Raw genomic sequence first — 10,957 nt, 5'->3', positions numbered from 1 at the left:
GGGTACAGATTATATCTGTATAATATCTAAGCAAAGATCTAGGTAGACCTTGGATAGCAACAGGCAAAAGACTGTTTGTTTTACCGACAAGGTTAAACTGAAGATCCTTCCTGTATGTTAACTTGAAAAAAATCTATTGATGCTTCAGTTCGTAAATTAATGCTCAACCCCTTTGTAGTCCTTTCTGACTGTACACATTTCTCTTAAATGTTATCTCCTGGTTGGCCACTTGGTGCAGACTTTTTCTGCAGTAGGCTATCAGGCACCAATAATCAAGAATGGAGTCGTTGCAAAGAATTTTTCATTCTTTCAGATGGCACGTGTACCCTGTATGGTCTAAGGAATGGAACTGCAACACAGAATACTTACTACCACAGCCGTATAAATCTTCCACCGGATAACTCCCTTGAGGAAGTCGCGCGGAGTAAGCCAACATTTTCAACTCCGCAATATGGAAGGTTCAATTGTTCCTTTGTTTGGTTTTATGTACAGCCCTGCTTCTTATATTTTATAATTCGCTTTTAGTGTTTTCTCATCAGTATCGTAGCTCCTGCAGAATAGGAGTCTAGTTCTTTTAAAATTTGCTTTCTTCTTGTATTATCTTCACTTCAGGCGGTATTTTGTTGTATAGTCTTGGTGCGCAATATACAAAAAGTTCTCTCGGCTGACTTACAACTTGTTCTAGGTTCAAATAGCATATATGCTTCATTTGCTTGTCTGATCACAATATTCATTTCTGGTCTAAAGAAACTTAAAAAGTTTCTGAGATATGTTAGTTCCCCATATTTTAGTGCTTTAAAGGCTGTAATAAGTATTTTGTATTTTGTTCTTGCTTTTACTGGGAGCCAGCGTAGCTCGTTAACGCTGGGGTTAATCTGTCAAGGTAACGTAATCCTTTCATTGATCTGGCGGCTCTATTTTGAACTCCTTGCAATTTTCTTAGTAGGTAGTTAGGGAGACCGTAGTACATAACGACGCAGTAGTCAAGCCTTGAAACTGGTCACAAAATTGCTGTTTTCAGAGTATCTCCGTTTAAGTATTTTCTGATAAATGAAATGTTTCTAATATGATAGTTACTACAGGTTTTAACAACATGCAATATATGATTTTGCATCGATATCTTATTCAATACATACTCCTAAGTTCCTCACTGCCGCTATAATGTTCATGGATGACGAGCCAATAGTGTTATTCTTTTGAAGTGTTCATATTTTCTTCGTGCACCATCATATCCAAATAACATACACTCAGTTTTGTCTTCATTGAGTTTTAGTTTCTTCTTTCATTATAGCATCAGTTTTACTAATGGGATCTTCTGCCGTTTCAAGAGAAAAATAGAACTGATTACCATCAGCACACAGTTTATAACTAACCATGTGCATGTTTAGGATTCTAGATAATTCAATTGTGTAAATGCCAATGGCAGTGGACCCAGGACGCTGCCTTGGGGCACTCCTCTTGTTAGGCTTTTCTTTTCTGATTTCACATTTTATATAATCACTGTAACGTTCCTGGTTTTTTCCTAGGTAGCTTTTGTACCGTTTGAGTACATCATCTTCAATGGCTACTGCTCTCAGGGCTTCAAGCAGCAGATTACGGTCAACTGTGTCAAATGCTGCACTTAGGTCGAGCGTAACCAGGATACCACATTTTCCACTTGCCATAATTTTTATCATATCATTTGTAATTGCGCACAATGTAGTTTTTGTTGACTGTTTTTTTCTGTAAGCTGACTGATCATCGGGAATAACGTTCGTGAACTACCGTTTCTAAGTTTTGATGAGTACGATAGATTCGATATTGACCTACAGAAGCTAAAATTCTCTTCATCACATCTTTCTTTGTAAGCCAGCTTTATACAAGCAAGCTTTTCACTATTTGGGAAGGATACTTGTGCTGAACACATTTGGACAATATCCAAAGATAGCTCCACAACTGATTAGTTTTTTTTTTCTTTACCTCTTTTAAGTCACTTATGGGAAACGTTATTTTCATAGATGTCTTTTTTTTCTTTTCTTTTTTTCTTTTCTCATCGTTTTCTCGATGTCATTCATGTTCAGTTCTTCAAACTTACTGAATTTCCTATGACTCAATATGATAACCGGGAGATCAGAATGGACCTTTTCTAAACTATGACAGATTCTTTAAATTTTTTTCTTCGAAGTTGTTCACAAAGTTATCAGCCAGGTTCTTGTGGTTACTGGTTGCATCAGGTAGAACTTTTTCTTTCTTGAGTCCTAATATTCCAGCTAAATTATCATGGATTTTTTTTTCTTTTTTAGGATTTTCCTCTTCACTAAATATTTTATTGTAGTGCATTTTCTTGGTTTTGATAATCAAGTCGCTGTGCTGATTTCTGACTACTTTATACAGGTGATCAATTTCAATTTTTTCTTGACGTTTTCGATTTTTTTTACATAGATCTTCCATTTTTCTTTTCTTCTTCTTAGCGTCACATACTTCACCGTTAAACCATTTAGTATTTTCTTTAACTATTATTTGCCTTGTCACTTCTGGACATTTGTCGTTGTAGTTTGATGTTAATATACTTTGGCTGTAGACTGTTAAACCACTGACGCATCCTGGTCTCCTGGCGTGGTATTTCTCAAATTACACTTGCATTTCTGGCTAGTTTCTCTTATCTTCTTTATGATCTCAAATAATTTCATCAGCTTTAAAGTTGGTTTTGTTTCTGTAAGTAATAGCTTTTTTCACTGCATACCCTCTCCGTATATTTATACTAATGTGACTAGTTTAGGTATTGGAAATATCACGCATACAGCAGCTCAACTAGTATGTCACTCGCAATCTCATTGTTTTTGTTTTGTATCACTAAGTCGATGGTATGGTTCAATAACGATATCGGTTTCTTCACAACATTTACAAGATCGAGGTTTTCAAGTCACTCTCTGAATTCTTTGACATAATTGTCATCATTATTTTCTAGATGCAGGATGAAGTCCCACAAATCAGTGTATTTTTGTTATCAGCTAACAAGTTTAAGAAGTCACTGAATTCGTCTAGGAACGATTTCTTTCTTACGTGCACTTGGTGGTTTGTCAACTGTTATCATTTGTATGCGTTTTTTTTTATGTGTGTAATTTTAGTGTTTATATATTCAAATGCATTGAACACATTTTGATTCCACCAACTTGTTTTTTCTCGGTACACAGTAAAAGTTGCGAGTACCTGGTGTCATTTCGTTTATTTTAAAATAACCACTTACATTATTGCTCATCCAAGCCTCCATTAGCATACATACATCTAGATTGTGATCATTTATAAGATTTCTAATAGTGTTAGTTTTATTTCCTACTGACTGTATGCTTATCAAATTGCACAGAAGATTATTAGTCAAAGCCATGATCCGTTTTTTCTTCTTTATATACTATGCACTTATTCCCATCGCGTGCTTTAGATTCAGTCTCACTGTGGCCTTTCTTTTCACAATTTTTACACTTTAAGGTGGTTCTAGCACTTTCATTTGATGTGTGATTTTCACTGCATTATGGGCAAACGTGGTTATTTCTATTTCTACAGTTTGTTGCATTACGACCAAATTCCTAACATTTATAGCATTGCTAGGGCATGTAACAGTCGTACACAGTGCAGCGGATATACAGCGTACACAACTTGTCACCTCTATCACAGGTAGCCTTTCGTACTTGTGGTGTGCATTTGATGACACAGTGCTTATATTTGTCATCTTTGGCTTTCATTTCTTTTACAATTTTCAGGTCGTCGTCGTCTTCAGAAACGAGAGCACTTATCCATAGAATTTTCTTGATAATGTTGTTGACAATGTCATCTTCGTCCTTCGGAACATATACTTCTGCCTTTTCTAAGTTTTTCTTTTCTGGAAATCTTACAAATGAGTGTCCATCTCTTGTTGATTTTACTTTTTCAACTGGCGCCGCTATTTCACTCATAATTTGCTTCTTTTCATCTGTTGCTGAGCTCTCTTCGTCTTTACATTTGATTAAAAGCACTTTTTTTTCTCTTGAATGACATAAGTTTTCTCCATATTTGTCATAATCTTTACATCTTTATCAACATTGTCAATTTTGCATTGAATTTCATCTATGTTGGTCATGACGTCAGTAGTTTTTCGAGCCGAATCCTGAATCAGCTCTGCGAATACATTAGTGTTTGCTTTTATTTCTTCACGTTCATCTTCAATGAGTTTAATTTGTGTTCTTTGTTCAGGCCCATTGCAATTATTACAGATGTACAATACGTTGTCACTCGAAAGTATGCCTGTGTATTTACTCTCAGTTCCCTAACATCTGTAGTGGAACCATAGAGTACCACACCTGTCACAGCAAGTTGCTTCTTCAACAACTTCGTCGGAGCAATGACCACAGGTTGTTGCTGACTCGCTCTCAATTTGGGTTCACTCATCTTCATCCAGCGCTTTCTGCCTCGTTCCATCTTTATATGCTCTTCTCATAATTTCTTGATAAAATTTATATGTTATTCTAAGCTTTCCCGTTCTTGTTTTAAATTCTAAAATATTTGATTTCTCTTTTTCCTTTCACCTCTTCGTATTCGCTTTGAGCATCGCACTGAGTTTGCACTTGACGATACAGAGCACTGCTCAAACACGTCCCTCTGGCACGAACGCTACGGAGTAGCAGTTTCTTAGATATGTTGGTTCCCCCATAGTCTAGTGCTTTAAAGACTGTAGGAAGTATTTTGTATTCTGTTCTTGTTTTTACTGGAAGTAAAATTCCTCATTGGACGAGAGGGTTACGTGCTCACCTACCGATTCGGCAGTTGTGAGTTCGATTCCCCGCCCTGCCAACGTGGAATCAGAGGAATTTATTTCTGGTGATTAGAAATTCATTTCTCGATATAATGTGGTTCGGATCCCACAATAAGCTGTAGGTCCCGTTGCTAGGAAACCAACTGATTCCTAGCCACGTAAAAATATCTAAATATCTAATTCTTCCGGCCACCCCTAGGAGAGCTGTTAATCAGCTCAGTGGTCTGGTAAAACTAAGATATACTTAACTTACCTGGGAGCCAATGTAGCTCGATTAGTGCTGAGGTTATTCTGTCACGGCAACGTAATCCTTTTATTAATCTAGCGACTTTATTTTGAACCTCTTGCAATTTTCTTAGTAGGTAGTTAAGAAGACCTTAGTATATAACGTTGCAGTAGTCAAGCCTTGAAACTGGTAACAAATTGCTCTTTTCAGAGTATCTTCGTTTATATTTTCTCATAAATGCAATGTTTCTCATATGATAGTTAAGGGTTTTTATAATAAGCACTATATGATTTTTCCTCGATATTTTGTCATCAATAGGTACTCCTAAGTTGCTCACTGCCGCTATAATGTTTATGGATGAAGAGCCAATAGTTACTCTTTTGAAGTGTTCATATTTCCGTCGTGCGCTACCAGATCTAAGTTTTTGGTAGGCAGAGTTAAGTCAATTTTTGGTGTATAAGGCTGGATTAAATGCAGCCATATTTAGTTCAGCCTGTGGGGGATAAGGCCTCTCTTATGAACAGTAAGCAAACTGTCATTAAACTCCTGAGTTTCTGTTCTGCAGCCAATTCGCTCGCTTAGCGGTTGACGGAGACTTAACCGATACTACAATGTACCACTCCGGTCTTTTTGTCAAGCCCTGGTGGCAAGTTGACCTCACAGAAGAGAGAGTCATTTTCCAAGTCCAGATCTTCCCAAGGCAACATACACTTTTTTTTAAAAGGTTCACGTCTATGGAGGTAAGATTATTATTATTATTATTATTATTATTATTATTATTATTATCAATATTATTATTATTATTTATTTATTTTTTTATTTTTTTTTTTTTTTGCTCTATCACAGTCCTCCAATTCGACTGGGTGGTATATATAGTGTGGGGTTCCGGGTTGCATCCTGCCTCCTTAGGAGTCCATCACTTTTCTTACTATGTGTGCCGTTTCTAGGATCACACTCTTCTGCATGAGTCCTGGAGCTACTTCAGCCTCTAGTTTTTCTAGGTTCCTTTTCAGGGATCTTGGATCGTGGCCTAGTGCTCCTATGATTATGGGTACGATTTCCACTGGCATATCCCATATCCTTCTTATTTCTATTTGCAGATCTTGATACTTATCCATTTTTTCCCTCTCTTTCTCTTCAACTCTGGTGTCCCATGGTATTGCGACATCAATGAGTGATACTTTCTTCTGACTTTGTCAATCAACGTCACGTCTGGTCTGTTTGCACGTATCACCCTATCCGTTCTGATACCATAGTCCCAGAGGATCTTTGCCTGATCGTTTTTCTATCACTCCTTCAGGTTGGTGCTCGTACCACTTATTACTGCAAGGTAGCTGATGTTTCTTGCACGGCTCCAGTGGAGGGCTTTTGCCACTGAATCATGCCTCTTTTTGTACTGGTTCTGTGCAAGTGCCGGGCATTCACTTGCTATGTGGTTTATGGTTTCATTTTTCGTATTGCACTTCTACATATGGGAGAGATGTTATTTCCGTCTATCGTACTTTGAACATATCTGGTTCTTAGGGCCTGATCTTGTGCCGCTGTTATCATTCCTTCAGTTTCCTTCTTTAGCTCTCCCCTCTGTAGCCATTGCCAATTGTCATCGTTTGCTAGTTCTTTAGTCTGTCTCATGTATTGTCCGTGCATTGGTTTGTTGTGCCAGTCCTCTGTTCTTTCTGCCTTTTTTCCTGTCTCGTATATTGTCTGGGTCTTCGTCTAACTTTTATTAGTCCTTCTTCCCATGCACTCTTTAGCCACTCGTCTTCACTGGTTTTCAGATATTGCCCCAGTGCTCTGTTTTCGATGTTGACACAGTCCTCTATACTTAGTAGCCTCCTCTCCCTCCTTCCTTTCGTGTTATGTATAGTCTGTCCGTATTTGCTCTTGGGTGTAGTGCTTTGTGTATTGTCATTTGTTTCCTGGTTTTCTGATCTATGCTGCGGAGTTCTGCCTTCGTCCATTCCACTATTCCTGCGCTGTATCTGATTACTGGCACTGCCCATGTGTTTATGGCTTTTATCATATTTCCGGCGTTGAGTTTTGACTTGAGTATCGCCTTGAGTCTCTGCATATATTCTTTCCTGATCGTGTCCTTCATCTCTTGGTGTTTTATATCTCCTGCCTCCATTATTCCCAGGTATTTGTATCCTGCCTCATCTATGTGTTTGATGTTGCTCCCATCTGGTAGCTTTTTTATCCCTTCAGTTCTCGTTACTTTGCCTTTTTGTATGTTGACTAAGGCACATTTTTCTATTCCAAACTCCATCCTGATGTCCCCAGATACAATCCTTACAGTCTGGATTAGGGTATCTATTTCCTTGATGCTCTTACCATACAGCTTGATGTCGTCCATGAACATCAGATGGTTGATTTTGTTGCCTCTTTTCTTGAGTTGGTACCCGGCATCCATCTTCTGTAGTACTTTTGTCATGGGAATCATGGCTACTACGAAGAGTAGTGGGGACAGTGAGTCGCCCTGGAAGATCCCTCTCCTGATATTAACCTCTGCTAGTCTTATTCCAGAGCTTGTAAGTATTGTATTCCAGTTGCGCATTGTATTTTTGAGGAAGCTGATGGTATTTTCCTCTGCCCCATATATTTTCAGGCATTCTATTAGCCATGTGTGTTGTATCATGTCGAAGGCTTTCTTATAGTCTATCCATGCCATGCTTAGGTTGGTTTTCCTTCTCCTACTGTTCTTCATTACCATTTTGTCTATCAGGAGCTGGTCTTTTGTGCCCCTACACTTCCTTCTGCAGCCTTTCTGTTGGTGGGGGATAGTGTTTGTCTCCTCTAGGTAGTTGTATAGCCTTTCACTGATGATACCTGTTAGTAACTTCCACATTATTGGTAGGCAGGTGATAGGCCTGTAGTTACTGGCTATATTTCCCTTATTATTATTATTATTATTATTATTATTATTATTATTATTATTATTATTATTATTATTATTATTATTAATTATTATTATTATTATTATTATTATTCAATAAGACCTTTAAAGAACCTGAAACTTGCTTGCAAGCTGGCCATAGAAGTTTTGAAATACATTTCTGCTTGAATAGGTCTAGGTAACTCAGTGATAAAGAGAAAGGCCAGATGCGTCTTTAATAAACTATCTTTTCCGACTGCTTGGCTCTCTTTTCAAAACGATTACGAATATCTTTGAGAGACATTACTATAACACTCCTTCTAAAGTGAGAAGTTCATAGTAATCCTTGTCCATTTATCTTCATTCCAGGTTCGAGTGGGAAGAGTGTACAAGGATGATGGCAATTTAACATCTTACTTTCTCCTCTGCTCATACCTGAAGGTATACGAAAAAGCGGAAGGCCACATTCTGTGCTCAAGCCATACTGGCATTGTTGGCAGATACGTCAGTATACAAAAAGTTACCGCTGAAGCCACTTACATGCAATTCAATGATGTGAATGTATTCGTTCTGAAGAAATAATTGATTTAAGTTAGACCTATCCTGCCCTACCATTCTTTTACCAGCTCAAAGGCTGGATACAAAGAGAGGGGTTAAGTCTTAATTTTACTTCCTTGTTAGACTTCAAAGCATTAATGCAATGTGCAACAAACATTCGGTGTCTTTTGTGAGTGGCAGGGGTCCAAATTTATTGTTTCTGATAAAGGTGACAGTTCCAATGATATTTTCTGAAAATCAGACAATCCTTTATTTCGAGTGTCCTCTTGTTTTATCTTTAACATTACACCTACAAGAATGATGCTAATGATTTGTTTTTTCTTTAAAAAAATTGTAGGTTTTAATCTTCATGTAATATTTCACTGATGTTACATAACGCTGGACCATTATAGTTACTATTTGTGTGAGCAAAATATCAATGTCAGTTTTAACCACTGTCATTTAATCATAGTCAGTCTCTTTCTGTATCACTTGTCAGTCGTGTTTTGCTATCAGACATTTGCACAAAGGTAAATTATTATTGTTACTGAAGGAATGAAGAGACAATAACAATAAGGTTTCGGTAAAAAAAAAAAAATAGATTTTAGTATTCAAGGCAAACCGGTAACCATAACCAATGTCAGACCTCAGGCAGGTGTGTTTGCCGTAACCCAAATACCAAGGGCTAAAGGGATTTGCTAAAGCTTAATTCATTTCTATAACTCAAGTGTAATTGACCAATTCGCGTGGCCAATCTTAGTATAGACAAACCTTAGTACCACGACGTTGTAATAAAATTCACTGATTACACAGTTACTATAATTACACACACACCCGCTTTAGTCCCAGGTAGGCCTGTCTCTAAAAATGTCGGCGTTAGTTCCAAGGCCACGCCTGGATACAGATGTTTCTTCTCCATTTTTATGTAATACGATAGATTTTTGGGGTTCCACAAGGCTGAATTATCCAGAATTTGTTGTTTTCTGTTTCGCTTGTCCTCTAAACTGTTACTGTTTTCTTCTGTATATACACGCACAGGTGTACCAGTCTCACAGTTCAGGCCTTGTATACCATATATGTGGGCCTCCAGCATGCTTCTATGAAGAAAAAACTTTGGATTTGTAGATAGCCAAAGTGCTTTGCTTACACTGAACTCTGGGTCACCTGCTGATGATGATTTGATTAAGAAATGTAAGAATTTTATACATGACATAAGATCAAATGAGTGTGATATGAGCTTTATGTGGATATAATCTCACTGAGGTAGTCCTTACCTATATGATTGAAGTAGCTCATGATTTAGATAAGAAAGGATGTGAAATGGATGTTGCAGAATATAACTATTCCGAGTATCAAAAGATTAAATTCCGAAATGGAAAAAATTCGACATCAATGGGAAGTGGATGTTGCACTGGAAATTTTGAATAATGGTGGCAGTAATAGCCTCCAACATTATGATCAGGTCATGAATGATACAAATTTTGTTCAAGCTAAAGCTTCAGCCAAGCATGACAAATTTGTAATGAAACTTTATTTAGGATACAGCTATTATTGGCAGTGTATTGAAGAAAGATGTTATTTTTTGTAAACTGCGCGGTATTCCAAAGTCCCATACTCTTCTTCATAATATAATGTAGTGTAGCGTAGTAGTTTGGATGAATATCGAAATAACAATATAACTAATGTTGCAGATATGGTATGTTATCTAATAACGACAATTAGGAAATAAAAAAAAATTAAAAAATCAATAAAAATGACATTAGGATGTAATGAATCAGCTGTACCATTTACTGTTAAAAATGCTTTTGTTAGAGAAGTTTTAGAGTGGGCCTGTTAGCATACTAACAAAGCGCTAATTTTGATGCATCATATTCTATATCAATACTCTATTTGAATTTGCATTCGTCGGAAATTTGTACTGGTATCTTATTAATCAGGCAAATCAGGATCAACAAAATTTATAATACCTACTTATTATAATTAATTTTATTTATATAACCTTTACCCTCGATATATTATACCTAAGTTTTAATGCTATACATTTTCATACATACCGTGCACAAGCGTAGGCAGTTTTTTTTTCTGTAATTTCGTGTGTATACCTTTAAGTCGTGGTAAATGATTATCCTTCACTCCAGAGCACTTAACAACCACACCTCCTAAGTTGTCGATTAGGCCTAAGCACAAAATTTGATTTATGGCCACACACAAACTTGCTGGATTTAGGCATTACCGTAGCGCATTTTCCAACGCTACAGAATTCGAACTTTCTAATCCCAACATGTCACCAGTTTGTTCTGGAAACTACCGGAATAACGAAACCGGAATTCTTAAATGAAATAGGATGTGTACCGGGTGATGGCTCCGGAGGATATACGTAGATGTTAGGTTACAAACCTGAGTTTTTTTTACATGCATGTTGATAAATTTCAGTTAGCACTAGTCTTACAATAAGCTGAAAATGGTACTCCATTAAAATCTATGGCATTTCCTCTGATATAAACTCGAAATGACCTTTAGTTAAAAGCCCACGTTTTAAACACTACACTGCAGCGAC

At 37.1% G+C, this 10,957-nt stretch overlaps 1 long non-coding RNA gene across 1 annotated transcript; it reads left to right on the top strand.

Moving 5' to 3' along the window:
* Positions 1–317: 317 nt before the first annotated feature.
* Positions 318–9,452, top strand: LOC135203650 (uncharacterized). Its single transcript, XR_010311982.1, has 3 exons — positions 318–458; positions 5,557–5,731; positions 8,233–9,452. It is a non-coding gene; the product is annotated as an uncharacterized LOC135203650 (long non-coding RNA).
* Positions 9,453–10,957: the final 1,505 nt, after the last annotated feature.

This window comes from Macrobrachium nipponense, chromosome 24, assembly GCF_015104395.2.
Source record: "Macrobrachium nipponense isolate FS-2020 chromosome 24, ASM1510439v2, whole genome shotgun sequence".
NCBI classification, from domain to species: Eukaryota; Metazoa; Arthropoda; class Malacostraca; order Decapoda; family Palaemonidae; genus Macrobrachium; species Macrobrachium nipponense.
Note: the sequence above shows the minus strand (reverse complement) of the source record. Positions and strands in the feature narration are given on the sequence as shown.